The sequence below is a fragment of the Musca autumnalis genome, unplaced genomic scaffold, assembly GCF_047663935.1.
Source record: "Musca autumnalis isolate F117 unplaced genomic scaffold, ASM4766393v1 scaffold_3, whole genome shotgun sequence".
Taxonomy (NCBI): Eukaryota; Metazoa; Arthropoda; class Insecta; order Diptera; family Muscidae; genus Musca; species Musca autumnalis.
Window position 1 is genome coordinate 28,165,549 of NW_027411866.1, and position 6,224 is coordinate 28,171,772.

At 33.6% G+C, this 6,224-nt stretch overlaps 1 long non-coding RNA gene across 1 annotated transcript; it reads right to left on the bottom strand.

Annotated features, from left to right (window-relative positions):
- Positions 1-954: 954 nt before the first annotated feature.
- Positions 955-2,320, bottom strand: LOC141397116 (uncharacterized). Its single transcript, XR_012411307.1, has 3 exons — positions 2,244-2,320; positions 1,669-2,171; positions 955-1,563 (listed from the first exon to the last, which is right to left on the bottom strand). It is a non-coding gene; the product is annotated as an uncharacterized lncRNA (long non-coding RNA).
- Positions 2,321-6,224: the final 3,904 nt, after the last annotated feature.

Sequence of the window (6,224 nt, forward strand, 5' to 3'; positions counted from 1 at the left end):
TTGTGTTGACAACTGGTTCTAAAAGGGTTCGCATAGAGCTAAAATTGTATTGACCCAGTGAATTGCTGCAAATATTGGGGTAAAATTGCTTGTAAGTTTAAAAATTGCATATTTATAGGCATCGGTTTCAGCATTTGTATTAACAGCGTTTAAGATATTCGGCACTGGTCTTTTTAACTTTAATAATTGTTTGCTCAAAAAAGTACAAGTCAAAATTAAAGCCTAGGTCCATGGCTCCTCATGGTAAATATGCCGGGTCGTCTTCGATCGACTCCACTATTTTTTCATTATCTTCTTAATTTTTTTATAAATGGTTTCAATTTTCGAGTGCACAGGAAAACTTAGATTAAGGTCCTTTCTTATATCTTTCCTTTAAAATTCCTTTTTGTTATACCTTACTTTAAGAAAAATAAGGAATAAAGTTCGCATTACCAGGGATTTGTTATTACATCTTCAATTCCATTTCAAGCAAAACAATCTGTATACATCAAATTTATTCAAATCCGATTGGTTGATTTGAATTTGCTCTCAAATTTCTCCTGTTTTTGGGCGCACCTTAAATTTTAAAAGGAACACAAAGTTCCGTTTAATTTATCTGACACTTATTATTAAATCGAACATGTAGGAATAAAAAACGGGTTATCTGTCCGATATCGGCCAACATTTAACTACAAACAGGATATAATAACGGGCCTAAGCATATTTATCTCTTTTATAATTTTATTAAATAAAGTTTAATTTCATAATTGCCCATCAATGCAGAAATCATTTTTGCAGTTAAAGGCCTGGGTACATAAGCTGTCTAGCCTGATTGCGTCGCTTTCCTGCTTCATTTCTGACATAATAAAAATAAAGGAATAAAGAAGGCCGAGCAAATTTCGAACTGGGTTGCCCTTTTTTTATCATTTTATCAGAAGCAAGCAAGGCAAGCAGGCGAGGCAGCTTATGCACCCAGGCCTTAAGTCTCCTTTAGCAGTAGAAATAATGGAAAATGTTATTTCAATTCAACCCACTGTTCTAGTATAAATTATTACAGCTGCGACCAGTTAGTATATGATGCATGTATTTTGTGCGTCACGCGTTCACTGAAATTAAAAAAGATCAGATAATCTGAAGTAATTAGTCAAAAAAGAAATTCCCCAAAAATCCCCAAATATTTTTCAGATTTCCTCAACATTTTCCCAATTCCCAAAGTCGAAATTTTTTTCCCCATTTCAAATAAAAATTCCCCAATTTGGGAAAAAATCCCCAATACTGACAACGATGCACTAACGTTCCAAACAAAAACAAATTCCTATGTGGTTGTTGTTGAGTTGTATTTGTTGTAGTACTTACTTTACCTGGTTTGTTCTACCATGGGTAATTTGAGAATTTTAGCTACAATTTTTAACCGAACTATCTGTAATTTGACGTTTAAAGCTCCCTGTTGTCATAAAACTTCTCCCTTAAAAATTTTCAACATACACAGTCTTACATAAGTATACGTACGCCCCATAAATCTCGGGTTTTAGAAAAAATAATGATATTTATGAAATTCCAAGTACACAGGTTTATTTCGTCTCACTAAAAAACAATATTTAATACAATAAAAGTATATTCCATAATATAAATAACGGTAACTTTTACAAAAAACCAAAAAATGATTCTTACAAAAGTATACGTACGCACCAAGGAAATATGAGTATTATCGTACAATTTATGGAATTAGCAGCAACATTTATACATTTTATTGTCTTGGCGAATGTGGGTGTCGATAAATTCACATTTTTCCTAGGACATCTCAGGAAGTTAATAGATTCCTCGGAATTCTTGGCTCAAATTACATAGAGAAGACCTTGAATTGTGTTTATATAATCCTTGGACACCAATTGAATCAGAAATGTACAATTATCCGATACTTCCCGACCCTATATTGACGGTAATGGCCATAATACGAAAATTACGTTGTTCACAGTGTAAATTTTTTGTGCTATATTTTGATGCTTTGGGAGCAGGTTTTTAACAGAATATTTCACATTAATTAACGATATTTATTTGATTTTTGTTATCTTTTATTTGTCGTACATTATATTTTTTGTTTAGACTTGAAATGACATTCGAAAGAGTTTGGCCGAATAATAACTTATTATCAATAACACTTACAACTGCATGCGCTATCCGATGTTGTCTATCTAAAACTAAAAATGAGTCATATAAGGTTATTTTTTTCTTATCAGAAAATTTTCTTATTTTATTTGTCTCACCCTTTTTTTTTTCTTTTTGTAAAAGTTGTTTACAGTTGAAATTATTGTGAACGACTAAATGCATTCGAAAGTGTTCGGCATAGTATCACCAAAAGAATAATAACGTTTACTACTGCATGAATCAGCGTTATCAGTATTGGGTATATTTCAAAAAAGTTGTGCCAAATGAAATATATGGAACTATCTAGTTCACTACGCAGTTCCAATGATCCATATATTAGAGGGGGGCGCGTGTAGTGTCGTGAGTAGAGGGTGTTCGTGCCTTCTCGAAAATCGCCGTGCTTGTACTTGTCGTGCCGGAATAAATTTTTTGCCGCGCGAGATCGTGCTTTTTTTTTAAATCACGATTTTGCACGACACGACTAAACACGATCTGCACTATATGTCATGATCGTGCTTAATTTTTGGGCTCCCATTAGAAGTCGTGCAAGAGAATATAAAACCGAGCAAAAAATTCACCAACTGTAGTTTTCTTACAATTATTTGCTTCGTTGTTGTTGTCTGGTACAGTGTTTGAATTTGCTACTAGTTTTTCACAGCACAGCACAAGGTCTATGCTGGTGCTGTGAAAGTGACGCAGCATAGCACATAGCCACAGCATCAAAAATAAAAACGAGTGCTATTGCTATCCTGTGCTGTTTTTAAAAACAAAATCGAAAACTGTTGCTGTGCTATGCTGCGAACCAGGGACGTACGCAGGGGGGGGGGCACGGGGGGCCCGGGCCCCCCCGAAATGATTTGGTCGAACAAAATTTTTTAAGCTACTGTAACTAGTTATTACATTTTTTTCTCATAAAAATGTTTGTATATTTGAAGATTTCAAATTAAAACTTATATTTTCTTAAGTTTTTGAACAGAAAATGTACATCATTAACAAGTTTTCTAAGAAAATATTTTAAAAATTTTTGTTTGTAAGCTGTTTTTGAGAGAGCTTTGAGAGCTCTCGAGGCTTAAAACTCATCCGGTTATAACAAAAATAACGAGTTCAGTATGATGGGAATGGAAATATATAAAAAAATCTATTGAATAAAATGTATGAAGGGTCTGTCCTTCGTGGACTACATATTGAAAGCCAATTAGAAATTTGTTTTACTGCCATCGCCAAAATTTTGTTATTCTGTTTTAGACAAATTTGCTGCTAAACAGTGTGAGAAAATAATGAAGACAAATGAATTCTTGTGCGTCACTTGATTTTTACTTATCATTACCGAAGTATAATAGTAACCTCAAACTTTAGATTACGAGATTGTATACACTAGGATTGTATAGATTTCATCAAAATAATGATTTAAGACTTCACATATGTTTGGACGATATTCGTTTCAGCCAAGATGGAAGTACTTACCACCGTCCGTCCGTCTGTATCTCTGTTTGTCTGGCAGGTTGGAACTCATGATAACTCTCGGTCCAAGTTTTGTCTAAATTAAATTTAAGTCATATCGGTACCTCCGCCATAAAAGTTCAAAAATGTTCACTAAAATGGTCGAACCGATTCGGTCTAAAATCGAACCTAATATGGTTCGCAAGATTACTTCCAAAAGTACATCAAGGTCCAAGATAATATGTTTGGACAACATCTTCAGGTCTCTTATACAAGTCTAACATAACTGCAGTTTAAAGACTGTTAGATGATTCTTTGGACATTTTGTAGTCTTGTTTACAGCGATATCCTACTTTTCGTGGACAAGTTTATGCTTCCTGACAAAGCTCTAAATATTACGGTGGCCAACTAAAAAGCTTATGGGCGCGGTAACTATCGAGAGGAGTGTCTCTCAAATAATTATGTGGGGTTCAATAAGGATCGATTGTTATTTGTCAAAACTATATAGAACTAAGTCCATCAAAGTGTTTGTCATCGAGTCCAAAAACTTCTAACCATACAATTAAGAAAACAAATTACAACGCTTCTTTTGTAACATAATATTAAAAGTAAAAATAATCCTGGTATCAGAATCTATCTCTTTCGGTAAATAACACTGTGTAACATTTTTAAGGTAATCTTGTGCAAATAATTTGAAGTGAGGATTTTTTGAAAGTACAGACCCAAAGTACAAAAGCCCTAGTTCCGTTTTGTTGAGTCAGATATAGCTTGGATTTTATGGCCCCATCTAAACATAGTTAAATATCGACTTTTTAAACAACTCGGGGCTATATCTCTGAAACCAATGCAAATCTTCTTCTGACCTTTACAGCAAATTTGTAGATAAGGGCCAAAATAAAATATTTGGAGAAATGAAAAAAAATACATTTTATAATATATCTAAAAATTCCATTATCTGTATACATTTCGCACCATATCTCCAAAACTGTTAAATTTTTCTTAATGTTTTCATTTGGAAACATATCAACGACAACGACAGCCGATATTAGGCTAAGATCATCGAAATAGTGGAAATCTTGCTATAGCAAAGACAACGGCAATTCTTTGTTGTTGTAAAATTCTGCGATAAACCATAACGTGGACCTGTATGATTAAAAACTTCAATATACTTCAATAAATTTTACATGGCGACATTACCGAACGTGCCCCGATATTGTCTATTTTCAATTCTAAATAATCTACTCTGTAAATATTTAAAATTGTATGCTTAACATTAAACGATTTTTCTTGCGGCAATTTTTCTCGTTCTCTTTTAAACTTGCCTCTTGCGTTTATACAGGCAATTATGTTTCTGCAAGTTTTGTTTTCAAAACAATGAAAATAATGTCAAAAATGAAAAATATAAAAGGAATTGCCTGAAAATTGCCGGTACGAGCAATTTTTTTCCACTTCCATACCCCTTACGTGTCTCTCCTACAAACTGAGACTTGCCGCAAGTAAACTCGCCTAATGTAAATTGGGACTAAATATTATGAATTCTTTCTATTGAATTTATGTACTTTGTACCATTATCTATATATATATAAAATTCTCCTGTCACGGTGTTCGGCTTTGAACTCCTCCGAAACGGCTGGACTGAATTTGATGAAATTTTGTATATGGAATTTGTAGGTCTGAGAATAGGTTTTTAACTACTTTTTATAGTGGTCAGTGGAGTGACCAGAGTACCTCCCACACAAATTTTGTTTATAAGGCGTGAAATCGAAAATATTTTTCAACCTATTGTTTAAAAATTGTTTGCAATGCTATGGTAATTATTGCCCTGACCCTGAATGGTCATCGCGGAAGTGAAATATCGCGGTCCACAATTTTTTTTTTCAAAAATGTATAATTGCAGATAATATCCTTAATTTTAGTACGCGTGTCTTTAAAAGCGCTATAAACACTGGCTTCAATAAGTTAGACATTGCGGTCAACTTCACAATTTTCACAGTAAAATTCCGATAATTTGAAATCGCACTTGACCAAAATTCCAAAACAATCGATTGGAAAATCAGCCAAAGTTCTTCAAAATATCGAAATAACAGCTTTCAATGCAAATTCTCATAGTATAACGGGAAGAAGTGGTCTCGGGTGACCTCCCCCACAGCTGTTTTGACCATTGGTAAACATGACATTGGTATTGTGGTCTACATCATTAGTTGTTGTGTTGGTAGTAGAAATCCGTTGTAGAAAAAAGTTGTAGTTGTAAATGTTTATACCGGGACCTCAAAAACGGGGCAGCAACGCGGACCGGGTCAGCTAGTTTTATATAAAATATAAATTTTAAAATTAAATTTTCAGTCCATCGGACAAAAATTTACCGAGATATGTATGAGCTTTCGAAGGGAAACATTTATTGTGTTTTGTATGTAGCATAGAGACTAAAAACGTCTTTTCCTCGAAGTGGCACTGTGGGACTCTTGTACACATAAATCATGTGCTTAACCGAGAGAGTCTTAAAAAAACTGCTGACGGAGTCAGAAAAAATATCAATTTTGTACGGTGTTTTGTTTTTGTTAAAATTGAAATTTTGATTTTAACTGTTGAAAATTTTTAAAAATTGATTTTTTTAATTCCTTTTCGATAATGGATAAGATTATTAGGTAAGTAATGATCCC